The 16,092-nt window shown below is 37.9% G+C and overlaps 2 long non-coding RNA genes across 2 annotated transcripts in view; one reads left to right on the top strand and one right to left on the bottom strand.

Annotated features, from left to right (window-relative positions):
* The window catches only part of LOC137503026 (uncharacterized), a 29,838-nt gene extending 23,795 nt beyond the window's left edge, over nt 1-6,043 (top strand). The window contains exon 4 of the long non-coding RNA XR_011018999.1: nt 5,919-6,043. This is a non-coding gene — a long non-coding RNA (uncharacterized lncRNA). The remainder of the gene's footprint in view (nt 1-5,918) is intronic.
* Nucleotides 6,044-6,349: 306 nt separating this feature from the next.
* LOC136885789 (uncharacterized) overlaps nt 6,350-16,092 on the bottom strand; it is a 50,683-nt gene continuing 40,940 nt past the window's right edge. The window contains exon 4 of the long non-coding RNA XR_010861616.2: nt 6,350-7,547. This is a non-coding gene — a long non-coding RNA (uncharacterized lncRNA). The remainder of the gene's footprint in view (nt 7,548-16,092) is intronic.

Raw genomic sequence — 16,092 nt, 5'->3', positions numbered from 1 at the left:
TCTTACCTTATAAAAGATGCTGGAAGCGTCATCCTTCATACTGAGGGACTTCATAAACGCCGCACACCAGTAGTGAGAGTTATGACTGTACACACGACAATTAAGATGAAACCAGGCCTCGCCCGATAAGAACACAAGCTGTGGGTCAAATGAACGATCATTCAGTGATGCAAGATACCTCTCACAATATCTCACTCTTGTGGCTAGATCAGCAGGTTTAAAACAATGAGCCCATGTAAACCTGTACGGTTTGATGTGTAACAGTTGTGTAGCTCTGTTACAGAAAAAACCGAAACCCCTACTTGTTGTGCTAATTTTGTGAGTCATTTATTCTGTGACCGTTCAAGATTCACACCAATGTCATCTAGCTTTTGTTCTGTGAAAATTGTTGGTGTGCGCACTTTTTTTTTTTTCTTGAGCACTGAGCCAGTAGTTTGAAATTTATTTACAGTTACATGAATCTGTGCTCATGAAGGTGGCACTTAACCAGGAGATTGCTGAACAAATGCATCGCGTACTCGTCGAGCTGACTCGTACTTAAAATAACTTTTACATACGAAAATACGGTATTGAAATGATAACTGTCTTACCATATTAACAGCTGAGATTCAGACTGGCTACTGATGCTAGAGATCGAAGCACGTGCATGCTCCTTACAAGGTCAACAACTATGCACATGCCTCCCTTACAGCTGCTTAGGTCTCGGAGAGTAAAAACACCACTGGATGGTCTTGGTTTATAAGAGAGACCCTGTACTGTTAGACATATGCAACCTTTGCAAAAGGTAATTTTTACCTTTTGCAGTCCAATATTCTGTCACATGTTCCAACAGTCTGGTCCAAATTAATTTTGCACATTTTTACCTTGTCAGATTAAACTCAGACCTTTTATTAGTAACTATAATTATATTATTATGATTATTACCGTATCTTCTATTGCATAGGAATTAGTTTCCGTAATAATTTTTGTCATCAATGCAGAAGTGAAAAATAACATAAAAACTGAAGTGGAGTGATGCAGCAAGGAGATACCTGTGAACTTTTAGTTTTCCAATCTAATAAATAACTTAGTCTAGCAGGCTAACTATCATGAAATGTTCCATTCTGGTAAACACTATTGTCGTTTGCATTCCCATTTGTATGTGCGGAAGTATTTTCAGCGTCACTGTTACTCAAATTATCAACACTGACCTGACAAGTGTCGTCATTGTCTTGTGCCATATCTCCTCCTCCACCCTTGTCCATTACCTTCGCGCGTCTTCTTGCTTTTGTAGCAGTCAATTGAAATTCCTCTTCTGAATCTTCAGAAACAGCATATGATGGTCCGGGATCATTCCGTTCTTTTTTTTTTTAATGCACAGGTCCAGTTGCTGAAGTTTCATTTTTAATGCTGGAGTTCACTGCACTTTCATCTTCACTTGCCAATTCTCTAAACTCTTCGTCTAATTCAAATAAATAATCATCGTCACTGCTATCTAAATAAACGTGCATACGTATTTCCTCGCCATTCATATTTGCTGCTTTTATATCGTAAATTCAACTGAGACAATTCGCATTCACAGATAAACACGCCAAGCTGATAGAAAGATGGATTCAGAAATGGAAAAAAATGAGTGATGATTTCAAGTAACACAAAATGGTGAGATGTTTTAACTGAAGATATAAGTGGCAAAAAGCTTTCTGTAGGAATATTTTGAAGTGATTGCCTTCGAGACCAGTTCTGGGAAGAGGAATGATGATGTTTTTCTCATACAATGATGCAGTATAATTTGATAGGATGAGTCTCATGTCATACAATCCTATTATAGTTATTTGATCACTCAACAAATGATAATGAAAACACTGTTTTAGGATATCACAGGTCTGTCCAAATCATAATTTTGAAACAAAAGGAGGTACCTCTAGAATATAGATATATTCCTGGGTCTCCAAGAAACTGGTTTAATTCCTTGTAGTAAAAAAGAAACTTATTTAAATCTAATGTTTAAAGCATAGATTTTTTGTTTTTCATTTCACCATCTCTTCTGTTGTTAGTCCTGGAAATAATAAGGAATTAAGCTTTAAGAAAATTTGGTTTGGAAACAGAATAATTTTGAATTGAGTTTCTGTAGTTAAAACCTGGTTGGAAGAATAACTTCAGAAATCTCTTCCTGTGCTTTATGCTGACTGGTTTTGGACTTTATTTCAGTTTTTCTTCCTTCCAGTTCTTCGAGTTCTCTTGATTTATTTGTTTGTTACAATGGTATGCCTAACATTTCCTCATGTTCCTACATTGTAACGAAGGTAAACAAGAGAATTTTTTTCATTTTGAAGCAAGTATGGACAACCTTCTTGAAGCAGCGTGTGGATGTAGAATTTTAACCGTGTTCTTCTGTGGACTGCTTTGGTACAAAAGTACATTTATTATATTCGATCCCCAAGGAAATACGAACAAAGTCTTTGGCTAATTTATTTATTTTCTCATTTAGCTCTTTGGTTAGAATGTATATTATTTTACAAATGATGTTGCAAAGGCTAGGTAAACAATCGATAGGGAATCTGCCATCTGGGCAACAGCCCTAAATGCAGATCGTTGATGGATGATTGATTTCTTTTTGGTTTTGAAGTGGTCAACATAATTCAGTTTACTCGTAGATGTAAACTTATCATAGCCAACAGTGTCGCTGGTTTTTGATCTTCAGGTGTAACTAGTACCCATATTACATGAATATCTCGGATATGGAGATGAGTTTTTTTAAATAGCAAAATTATCAAAGCGACTGAATGAGGTTGAATCCAATCATAACAATCTGCAGAATATGTTAGGATGGAAGGAAATGCATTTTGTGCATCTGTGTTGAAAAGTGTTGGCAATATTCAATTAGATTTTACTAAATGCTTGCAAAAATCAAACAGGAAATAGGGGATGCTCTACAGAACATTTTGAGATAGGAAACCTAAAGTCTGAAGAGAAAGGGGTTAAATATATCTATCACTATTTTCTGTAGTATTTACAGTGACATTTTACATGTATTTAGAATTATATTATTTCCAGTGGTCAAAAAATTGGGTGTTCACAAAAATAGTGTAATAATAACATTAAGTAAAATGCTTGTCACTCGCCTAACTGGGCTGTTGGCTTGTAAAGGTATCACGTTTTAGAATTGGATCTGTCGAGTTCATGATTGCATTGACAGATGAAAATAAATAAATCTCTATGAAAACTCAATACTTTACTGTGCTTCCTTTGAAGGTGGTACATACACAGTGACCAAGCGAGTTGGCTGTCCATTTAAGGGCATGCAGCTGTGGGTACTGGGTCGAACCCCACTGATGGTTTCCCACTTTGATACCAGACAAATGCTGGGACTGTGCCTTAATTAGGGCCGTTTCCTATCCCATCGATGCCATAAGACCTATCTGTGTCGGTGCGACGTGAGGCAACTTACAAAAAAGGAAGACATGGAATTCATTTCCAGGATTATAGTCGCCTGCAATTTGAAAGGGTATGCAGGTATCTTGTACGCGAATAGCGTGCTTGCATTGAAGTTGGTGGCTGTCGTTTTGTTGTGAGGTGCAAAGTTATACATAAACTCAGGTTTGTCATTGATATAGTACTGTAAAAGCTAGATGTAAATAAAATAACATGTTTAAGCTGGTTCCTCAGATACTACGTTCCTATCTCAAAATGTTTGGAAGAGCCGGTCATATTTCCTGTTTAATTTTTTCATGCTTGTACCGAAAAGAAATCATGTATGTATATTAGGTATGGTGTCAAAGTGACTCCCCACTAAGGCACGTGTGGCCAGTGCATGTAGGATATCAGAATTTCATGTAAAACTTAGAGATCTCGTAGCTGTCATGTAATTATCAACAATTGATTTGTATATTCTCTTGAGGATCATGTTTCAATTTTCAAAGTTTCTTTTTTTTAAAAAGAGCTATTTATTGTTGAACTTTCACCTTCATTATTTGGACTCTTAGTGTAGAGAGGGGCGTTAGGGATTGAAATATGTTCAATAATTTTTCAAATTCTTTGCATTTTTTTAAAGAAAATTGTAGGTAAACAGATAGGGAATCTGTCACTTGGGTGACTGCCCTAATTGCTGATCAGTGATGATTGATTGATCGTGTAAATCTGAATATAATATGAGGGCTTACCAATTTGTCGCACAAGTCAGTGATCAGAAAGTTGTCCTTACTTGTTAGAAATGGTTTGTGATTTTTTGATGTAGTAGTATTGCCAACTCTTGCAAGTGTTGAACAGTTGTTACTGAAAATGGTAGAGATAAACTGAACCTTAAGTTAATGAGCCTAAGAACTTGCCAATCTTGGTTCAGTTAACATGTGTGACCAACCCTTGCCCTGTTTCTTTACGGAGTCGGGTATGAAGAGAGTTTTTACGACCGGGTGCTCATTCTGACGTCAACCTCATCAGAGGAGCTAATGAGATGATATGAATGACATGATAGTAGGGAGGGAGAGAGGTGAAACACAGTGCTGCCACATAGCCTACTTCTGTTCAGTAGCACCAAGCAGCCTGCTGAAGGCTCAACGTCCCCGTCTGACGACGAATCACCTGTGTCATATGCCCTCACTCCATATGAGCACAGCGGAGAGGTTTAGAATGTGATTCAGGCTTTTGGCACATAATCTAGTGATTAGAAATTGTATACCATCACCTCTCCTACCTGCTAACATTCTGACGGTGAATTTTTTTTTTTCGACCAGTGTAACTTGAAGTGGCTAACTATGATGTCAAGAGCATATAGACTTGATGCTGTAACGATCATGGCCACCAGGCGGGCTATTTCGAGAAATTATCGTAATTTATCATAAAAACTTTACATTTATCAACAGGAAATAAATTGTTAGTGTTTGGACCTCCCAGGAAGCTTGATTGAATAGTGCAGTCTTTCAGAAGACCTGCTCTAACCAAGCGAGCTGGCCGTGCGGTTAGGACTGTGTAGCTGTGAGCTTGCATTTGGGAGATGGTGGGTTCGGGGAAGCCCTAAAAATGGTCTTCAGGCATTTCCCATTTTCACACCGGACAAATCTTTGTCACCAAAAACCTTCAATGTATTTGTGCGATGTTAAAACACTAGCAAAAAGAGGCCTGCTCTAATGAGATAAGTCTCTTACGACTTACAGTAGTTTAAGGGATGATACACACATGCCCTTTCAATATCTCACGCCAACAAAACCAAAGAAATAACAGTGCCATTTTAAACTGTAGTAAAATTAGGGTGGTTAATAAAATATTCTGCAAGGTTATTTTTTCACTAGTAGGCAATTATAAAACCTCAGTGACTCAGGAGGCAGCGCGCCAGCCTCTCGCCGCTGGGTTCGGTGGTTCAAATCGTGGTCTCTCCATGCGAAATTTATGCTGGACAAAGCAGAGGCGGGAGAGGTTTCTCTCCGGTTTTTCCTTTTCTTTCATTCCAGCAACACACACTATCAGTCATTAATCATCACCCCAGAGGAGTGTGACAGGCTTCGGCAGCCGGCATAGTTCCTGCCCTCGCTGCTAGATGGGGGCTTCATTCATTGCATTCGCGACTTGGTCGAATGACTGGATACAGGCTGAGAAGTTTCATAGTAGGCAATTGTGTGCATTATTTTTACGTACACACTTCCAGTTGTTGGCAGTACTGCTACATTTAATATTTTTATAACGACAACAGCTTATCGTTGCACCTACAGAAACACCTGTGTGGAATGTTTCCACTTGAGATAACAAAACGCTAACGGTTCAATACCGAGAGTTGCCTCAAAGAATTCTCGGGCATCACAGTTTTTGTGGGTGCTTCGATGATATTTAGAGAGTACTGCTATTGCACTAGTGGGGGGAGGAAAAGTACTCTCCCCTTGTGCAATCGCAGTACTGTATTGGATGTACTTAGTAATATTAACTTTTCCGATTTTTTTTTTCTTGAACAGGAAAGTCCGTGATTCATAAAAGTTTCGACGCTGAACCTGGACACTTGAAATGAGGTGTTGGACTTAGGGTATATTTTTAAGCTGTTTTTCTGCTCAAAATGTCATTTTTAATGTAAAATTGCATTATTTTTTTGTAATTTTTCTTAAATTTATTAGATTATTGTAAGTTTTTAATTAAAATTTGTATTTTTTATGTACGTAATTCTGAAAAATAAATGGGAAAAAAAAACTAAGTCCAAATTTCCACGATTTCGTATTCAGAATGGAAAAACTGAAATGTTAAAATTGCTTTTTTTGTTTCAAAACAGGCATTGAAGCCAAAGCTGTTCTTGGTGCAATACAAATCAATTACAACTTGCTTTGTTACATGAAAAGGAATGTATAAGGAGCATAATATATAAATAAGTCCTTTGTTCTTTCTATCATTTATTACATAATTTTTTGAATGTTACAATAAGTAATACAATTGATGATCAAGCCTGAGGAAAGAGACCAACTATCACATGTTAAGTATCCTGAACATTCAGATTACTTTTTATGAACATTTCCAGACAAAAATTCTCCAAATATAGGAAAACTGACAGTTAAAATAGCAAATGTAGGAAGGAAAAAGTTGCCAGCTTCCTATTACAAACAAGTCACACCTGAACAGAATAGCAAAACCACAAATGTCCTAACTGCAACTGGCATTATGAACCACATTTCAAGAGACACTCCCACAAAGTATAATATACTGGGGTGCTAAAAATTATGTTATACAGAGTTATTCAGCTAAGTTGTCCACCTTAACTCATGAACCATTCAAGATAACATTCTTACAACTTTCAGTAATGACACTTTCTCAAATGGAGCTACACAGCCTTGAACCTACAAATAAAATACCATAATTATTTTGAAAATCTGACTTAGTACTTCACAGAAATACAATGGCAAATGAAGCCTTTTTGAATAAATCATATTTTCTCAACGTACTTTTCTGATTTTCAATATAATCAGTGCTGAATTTATACTGTTGTGTACAAAACAGTATGTTTCCATTTAAACAAGTTAGTATGATTATCTCAAGATAATGACACTAGAAAAAAGTACTGTAAGTCTGACAAGCCCCTTCAAAGTGATTATCAAACAACTTATTTCACAATTTCCTCCACCATCATCTAGAAAAATAACTGAAAAAGTTCAGCCATTTGCAAAATGTTTTGAGACATCTTATTAAGAATATAAAACTTAACAAATAATCCAGCAATAAATAAAAACTGCTTCAGTTACTCTATTTTGCATTTAATTGTCAAAATAATGAGCTATAACATTTACTGAACAATGATCAGTCATCAAAAAGTCTACTTTGGGCCAAAAATACTACTATTTTCCCAAGGTCAAGTTTTTTAATGTTATTTATTCAGGGCATCAACCTAAGATCTTTTGCCCCTAATGTTAACAGTTAAAATGCATTGTTATATCACATGGTAATAAACTATGTGTCCCTAAACTTTCTTGCAACACTGCTTATTTTCATGAATGCAAAATTAAGCCACTATTTTCTTGTTTTGGTTTCTAAACAATTTTTTTAACTGCCATAGCAAATCTTCATCTCATCCATGCAGTAGAGGAAAATACAGCTCTCAGCAACTGCAACCAAAGAAAATATATTTTGAAATTAATCCCTTAAACTGGAATATTACTTTGTATATGTAATTCAGTATACATCCAAACAATCACACCAATGAGAAAAATCTGTCAAGGTTCATTTATAGTTGGGCCCACAAGAGTTGGAGTCTGACATTTGAGCAGCAAAAGTAATAACTATGAAGTATACTGCATTGTCAGTTACCTCCATCTGCAGCAGGCTGAATGTTTAATCAAATATGTAGGCCTAATGCAATTCAATAAACTTTGACCCATTGTTAAGCATGTGCTAATAATTCCACCATTTAAGACAGAACTCCACATTGCCAATAAATTACATATTACATATGTAAAGTGACAATATCCTCAACAAATTCACATGTTAAATAGAGAATAGAACTGTACAACCAGTCACTGACTTACAAAAAACTAACAAAAATGATAGAAAACAAACATGTAAATAATTACATAAACCAGCAACAACTAACAGTACCACTCCAAATAATATTATAAAAGCAACAGAGCAAGCCAACCCATGTGGCAATAGCTTAACACTATGCACCCGGCAGTAGTAATATTACTACCACGCAGCATGTGCCCGAGTGCTGCTGTTAGTAATACTACTGCCATGAAATTTGAAATTCAGTCACTCAAAAGCTATTCATGTTACCTAATTAGTTTGTTTTAACATGGTGTTGATTTCTTTTACTATTGATAGTTTGTGTTATGATTGGTGGTGCAACCTTGGGACAAAGTTTCATAGCCATGTGCACTCAGCTAGATCTTACCTAATTGTTGACATACATACTCCTCCCACACTCTGGTTCAATAAGCTCACATTTATGCGCACATGTTCCAATGATGGATTACCAGTATATGACTTCAGATTTAGAATGAAAGTCTAGTGAGTTAGCAGTCTGCAATCATCTCTCAAGTAGTTGATTGATACTGTATATAGACATGGATTTCAGACCTAGTACAAGTAAAGGAAATCCTACACTTGCATACAGCCCAAGGATAAGCAAGTACAAGTAAAGGAAATCCTACACTTGCATACAGCCCAAGGATAAGCAAGTACAAGTAAAGGAAATCCTACACTTGCATACAGCCCAAGGATAAGCAGATTATTACAGAACTTGATAACGATTTGGATTCTGATCTGCATGAAAGTGATTGTGAAGAATAAAATGAAAATCTACAAGAAAATGACCATATTGCCATAAATATGATGTAGGTCTTTGCATAGGAGAATGTTTTGAGTGTTACCATACCAAAGCTAGGTATTGGGAATAAGAATGTGCACTTCTGTTGTTCAGTGACAAAACTATAAAACTTTTCTGAGTGAATTAGAAATTCAAGTACATGAACAACAAGGATAACAGAATGTACCAATATTGTAGCCTGATATTTCCAATGCTGAAGGTATGCATTTTTTAATTGATTTCATGTGATAGTCCACTTTTTCTAGAATATGTATATAAATTTATTTATACTACAAAAACTAACAAAACTGATTTATTCTGACAGTTTAAACCACACCAGCACAGGGTAGGGACGCTATCTTGACTCACCAGGCTCATAGTATTAAATATGGCATCTTATTGCCATAGCAACCAACCATGAGCAGAGTTAATCAACTTTTCCTCACCAGTGGCACTAAACATCAGACTCACTCTCATGGGCCCAACTATAGTCAAGTGACAAAGGTCATGGGATCCATCAACAGAGTTTTCACTCATAAATATGTGCTGTAGAGGGATGTGTCACATCCATTACCCAGTGAAAAACTTCTGCTATCAACCACTCAAGGTCCCCAGCATGAGGCAGAGAAGACCTACTAGAATAAATTACTCCAATCTTCTAATTCCTGAAACTGGGGAGGGAGTGATTATTGCTGTCCAAATTGGTTTTTTGATACATGTAGTTTTCCTTAATACAGTTTATCTATTTTGCATTATCATTAAGCCTAATAAATGTTTGCATCCATTCCCCAAATTGTCAGTTTATTTTTCCCAGATGTTAAAGTTATATTCATTGACAAAGGGCATCCTGTCCATTAATTGAATGGAGAGCATGCAAGTGACTGCAAACACTAAAGGTGGCAAAACAGCTAAGCAGTGTGCAGCTCATGCTGGTTTAACACAACTGTAGTGTTGACCAGCAGATTTATTTGTCTGTAATAGTACCAGGTGTCCACAATTTAACTATTCAGCACAATACAGCACAGGCTGTAATGATCATAGTAATCTGAAATTTCATAGATATGCTAAATAAGCAACACACTCAAAATAATGCCACAAACATGGATAGTACATACTGTGAAGGCCACTGAATAAGCTACTTGGAGCCATCAGCAGTGCCAATGCACTATTAAAGACTGACTTTTTCAAAAATTGATGCCTGCCTGGCCATCAGATGCTACAGATGTTTATTCCCATAAGGAACCTGAAATACTTGTTCCAAATGAGTAAATTTATAATACCAACATAGTTATTGGTAAAAATATGGTGTTTCAAGCACTCAGAAAATGAAATTGTTCGTTACTCATAATGTTAGAAAGTTCTTCCAGTGAATTCAGTCGTCAGTTCCTTAGTTGTAATTGGAACAACCATTGCATTCAGTTTACACAACTGGTATAGTTTTACAAGCTCATTCATTCTTGAATCATCTCTTCAAAGAAAAATGGACCCTCACAGGCCTGTTAGGTGCACCTTTTAGAGACCTCCTTGAGCAACATAATTCCAGCTTTGCAAGAATGCAACTGTGACCACACCACTATTTTCAAGCAAGCTGGAGCAACACCACATATCACTCACCAGGTGAAAGATTTGCTGCAAGAAACCAGGCATTTTCTACAAAGGTCACTAGGAAAGTTTTGCAATATACAAAGACAGTTGGCTGGACACCAGTTACAGTGAGGGGTAAAAACCAGTCTAGAAGACAGCAAGCCATGACCTTCTCACCAGTTGTTACCAAGCAGTGGGATTGAAAGCAAGTTGTCAGTGTGGTCTAAAGGTGAATATCATGCAATTATCCACTACAATTTTGCTCATGGATTAACTGTTGACCAGTGCCTGGAGGAAATTACTCCTGTGCTGGGGGAAAGACTATCCACATCAGACAATTTTCTGCTAGTAGAAAGAGTTCTGGAGGGGAAATTTTGGGGTTGAAGAAGATCCTAGTTCAAGGGCAACCGTCTGAATCAGTGACTGAGGAAAACGTTGAAGCTGTAAGGAAAATTTGACATATCAGCAGGTAGAAGAGACCCTCCTATCTCTGCACCAGCTATTCATTCAATTCCACACTACCATCTCCATGTTAGAAAGACTTGTTCCCTTCGGGTGCCCCATTCACTTTCAGAGGAACAAAGAAAGGGTGCATCGAGTGAAATGGTGTTGAGAAATGCTAAAACAGTTTGAAAATGGGACTTCGCGTAACATCAATAACATCGTTACAGGTGACGAAACTTGGCTTTATTATTACGATGTCCCAACAAAATCCCAGAACAAGGTGTGGCTGTTTGAAGATGAGGATACACCTGTGACTGTGCAAAAGTCAAGGTCAGTAAAGAAAGGGATGAGTGCAGTATTCTTCACTAAACAGGGCATCCCAACTCAGGTTGTGCTAGAAACACAAAGGACAGTTACTACGAAGTGGTACAGTGAGACTTGCCTGCCTCAGGTCATCCAGGCTCTCAAGCAGCTCTGTCCAAGGTCACAACTCAACACTTGGCTCTTGCATCACAACAATGCTCCAGCACATCATGCTAATGTAACACTGGATTTTCTTGCCAGATCACAGTCGACTGTGCTTGATCACCCTCCATACAGTCCTGATCTTGCCCCATGTGACTTCACACTCTTCCCAGAAGTGAAGCTGGAGCTGAAAGGGCAGCATTTTTCATCCAACAAGGAGCTTCTGGCAGCATGGGATCAAGAGTGTGAAAATGTAACCAAAAAAAAAGTGACTGGTTTCAACATATGGAGAGGAGTATTGAGTGTGGTGGAAATTTTGAAAAAGCATTCACTCGCACTGCAAAACTTTCCTAGTGCCCTTTGTAGAAGCACAATCTTCAATATCCCCCAACCTAAATCCATGCAACATCTAATTATGGAGATTATCAGGGAATATACAGTCACTGCCAAAACTAAAGGCTAGCATTCGACATGTCCTAATTTTACCAGATATGCTGGAGGCAACTGTCAACCATGCCATGTTACAGATGCAGCATGTTGCCAAGTTAGGCCATATTGAACAGTGTTTGTAAGCATAAATCCTCAACATGCCAAAATCACCATTTTCATGTGTGACTTTTCCTGCCCTTTTCTGCAACCCTACCACTTATTACAGCACCATATTTTGCACCTGGTGGCAAGACATGGAACTAGTAATTTTTGTGGCATAATTTGTGAGCACATTGCTTAGTTAACATATCTACGAAACTTCGGACGCCTACAATCATTATAGCCTGAGCTGTGCTGCACTGAACAGTCAGTCTAATAATAATATTGGATTTACATCCCAGTAACTACTCTTACAGTTTTTGGAGACATCAAGGTGCCAGAATTTAGTCCCACAGGAGTTCTTTTACATGCCAGTAAATCTACCAACAATAGGCTGACATCTGAGCACCTTCAAATACCACAGGACTGAACCTGCCAAGTTGGGGTCAGAAGGCCAACACCTCAACCATCTGAGCCACTCAGCCCAGCTACCATCAGTTTAACTGTGGCCACCCAGTATACAGGGTCTCAAACCTTTTGGGTCAAATTGAAATAGGTAATAGAGGGTCCACAACAGATTATATTCAGATAGGGGACCAATGACTGGAAATTCATATTTGTGTTATGGACATACAGAGTACATCGCATAATAACGTAGGTTATAGTAATTGTTCAAAGCGACACCCACCAGCCTCAGCGCATGCATGACAACGGCGCATGAATTTTTGCCATACTCTCTCAAAGATCCCTGGTGTTTGTTGTACCAGGAAACTGGCAGCTTGGACCCGTTTCTACAGGAGTTGTATACACCAACATCTTAAAATACCAGTAACCCCAGAGGAAAGAGTCCAGAGGTGCAAGATCTGGCAATTACACTGGGCATGGGACATTACCTCCCCTTCCAATCCAACAATAAGGGTATGTGTTGTTCAGGTGCTCGCAGACATTAACGTCTATGTGGGCTGGTGCACAGTCGTGTTGAAACCACATCCTTTCATGGGCAACAAGGGGTACAGTCTCAAGGAACTGTGGCAGCATCTCACAGGAACACCAGGTAAAATGGACCAGTCAAACAGGGACAGAAAGTAAGGCCCTATTAGGTGATATTGGATAATGCCTGCACATACTTTGACAATTGTTTGTGGTGGCCACCGGTGTGGGTGGCATGGAGATTGTCCTAACTCCAGACATGGATGTTGAGAGTGTTGAAAACACCATCACAAGTGAATGAGGCCTCATCCATGAACAATACAAACTGTACAAAGTTCAGCACCACAGTGGATAATCCATTGACAGTAGTGAATGTGGGGCTCAAAATCCACTGATCCCAGTGCTTTCACACATTCCTTATGATAGGGGAGGGGGGGGGGGGGGGTAATACCGGTTCCACTAGTATTCTCCACACTGTATCCTTCGTTTTACGCACATGTTGATGGGTGCTTATTGCTGGGTGGTTGGTCGCACGATCCAACACCATCTCAAAGTCTGGTGTTCGGAAATGTCTTTGACCATGGCCAGCTCTCATAAGTTGGTGTCCACGGAGATAATACTAATATAGTTGGTCCGTTATTGGACGAAGTTTCCAGCTAACTCATTCCTGCTTGCCAGCATTTCACCCCAGTATGCTAAGTTAAGCTCATCAGTTGGCAAATAGCATACCTACCAAGACACATGGCTAGTGCATACTGTGGAGACCACTGCACAGACTACCTGGAGCCACTAGCAGTGCCAATGCACTATTAGAGATTATCTCTTTCAAAAATTGATGCCTGCCTGGCCATTAGCTGATACAGATGTTGATTCCCATAGGGAACCTGAAATACTTGTTCCAAATGAGTAAATTTATAATACCTATACATTATGTAGAAGTCTAGTAGTGCACTGGCACTGCCAGTGGCTCCAAGTAGAATGGAAGGATTCCAACAAAGAATGGAAAGGGAACAGGCCAAAGTGGTCTGAGGAAAGAATAAAGCAAAGTGCAATGAAGGAATAGTGGAAAGAATGGAAGAGGAAATAAGGATGAATTGAAATTGGCACATTGTCCCTAGCAGGCCTCATTGTAAAGAAGAAACGCATATAGATGCATTGATTCAAACCAGACCATCCCTGCTGCTGTCAATCTGAAGGGGAACAACACAGACATGAAGAGGCCATGAGAGAAGCACAAAAACTCCGTGCATCACAACCACACTCTCCTCCAACAATTCTGTGCAATCTGTGTGGACACTTATTCTGTAATGGAGTTTGAATAACTACTCGTCATGGTACTATGTTATCTCTATTACATTCATGCTTTCACATCATTTGTGTGCATCTCCGCGTGTTGAATATCGTAACTGTATGGGCTTTTCATTAAATTGCTGATGGTGAGCCATCTAGTGGTGGATTTAGTACTAACAATTCGAAGTGAGTAGTTGGTGCTGCTATCTGGCCGCCAAGAAGATAAGCTTGCTTGGCCGTGAACCGTGGCTCTAACAATCAACGTGAGCAGTTCTGTTTCTTGGCTTTTAAAAACTGGAAGACGCGTTGAGCTAATCTCTGCTGGTTGTGCCTTAAAGATACAAATTATCTTACAAGAAGGGAAGATGGTGTGGATATTTGATCCCGGCTGATGGATTCTCCATCTGGCATAAGTGCCAAAGATGTGGTTTGTTTTTTTGAAAAAATTTTATTTCTTGTAAACACCGACCTCGTAAGTAGCTTCATTGGATGTCATGACTGTTTTATACTGAGGAACTAATCCTGTTATTTTATGGTGTTAAGACGCTGAGTACTTAAGTCTACGATATGTAAGAATTTCTAATGGTGATGTTCGGATCATTTGTAGGCTAAAAAAAAAAAAAATTAGAGTCGAAAACAGGTCATTGTCGTTAACTTGTAATGTGAAAATATTTGGGGTTTCAATTTAATTTAAGAAGATAATTATATGTTAATTTTTTGCTTCTGCATTCAGTTATATTAGGTTTCGTGCACGAAAGCAATAATTGTGTTCAAGGAGCTCCGACAAGATGGTGTACGAATTAATTTTATAACCTTAAAAGCCTAGTTTTATTTCATTTCTTGTTTTAAAACATAATCAAATATTTATTATTTAAAATATTTTCAAGCCATTTCGGGCTGTTAAAAAGAAAACTAGTGCTTTAAATGAAAGCTCATCTAATGACTTACTCGGTACATCGTGTTCTCATTTGATCATGGCGGTTGTCCTGTGTAACACAGCTGTGTAATAGAATTAAAACGCAATGGGGGCGTTGCTGTGTTGAATCTGACATTTCGAGAATCTGCTTATTATTGTAGTCTTGACAATCATCTGTATTGGAAATATTTGCGTGCATTGGATCATTTCTGCTGTATTTGACTTACTCCTTCGATTTTAGTTATCGTCTCTGGGGAATTTTTGTTTATTTATCCTACTTCTGTATTTTATTGCATGTTCGTGAATTATTTCTTCGATTACTGATATAGTGTGTTTGGTTTGTCCTTACTGTTTTCACGCAACCTCCGAAAACCGAGATAGTCTATTAGATAGGTTTTCATTATCCATTCTGTAATGGTGGATTTAATTATTTAATTTTCAATTGAACCTCGTTCATTTATTATTCTAAAGAGGTCTTCTGTTTACATTCAATAATCATTGATGTAAGGATTTTACTTTCTACTGGGTTATTCTTTTAATTGATCAGAATAGAATTCAGTGTTTACCGTATTATTGAATCTTTAAAAAAAAAAAATTAGTTTTGAGGTCGGTAAATTATAAATGTTTTGATATTATTAAAGTTTTCTTAAATGGATCAAGGAATTATTATTTCAGTCAATTAGTTAAGCTTATTTTAAGTTGATTCGCTTGGCCTCTTGTATCCAGCGCTTCCTCAATCAGCGACAGCCTTTTGGTTGGGATAACTAAGTATCTCCTTTATTTTGCTTATTTATCCCTGGTCGTGCTAACACTCTTGACCTTAACTTGCGTTGTGAGAATTCCATGCTAGAAGTGGTCTGTTCAACCATCGATAGTACATCCACAGACAAAAGTGACTTTCATTGCAAGAAGTTAATTACTCGGAAACTAGTTAAAGCTGATGAATTAGATTACTAAATTTATTTTGTCTGATATTCTGTCCGTTTGGCAACCTCAATCATTCAAGGAAGAATAATATAATGTAGGCCTAATCATTTAGATTTAAAAAGGAAAAAAAAAAAACAATGTGTGACACAGTGAATATTGAATTTTCACAACCACAGTCTACTCAAATTTCCAACATACAGTTATCTTGAACTCAGACCGAGCACACGATGTGTACTCTGTGCCACAGCAACTGCCTCAGCCC

Source organism: Anabrus simplex, chromosome 14 (genome assembly GCF_040414725.1).
Source record: "Anabrus simplex isolate iqAnaSimp1 chromosome 14, ASM4041472v1, whole genome shotgun sequence".
Taxonomy (NCBI): domain Eukaryota; kingdom Metazoa; phylum Arthropoda; class Insecta; order Orthoptera; family Tettigoniidae; genus Anabrus; species Anabrus simplex.
This window is presented reverse-complemented; position numbering and strand designations above follow the sequence as displayed.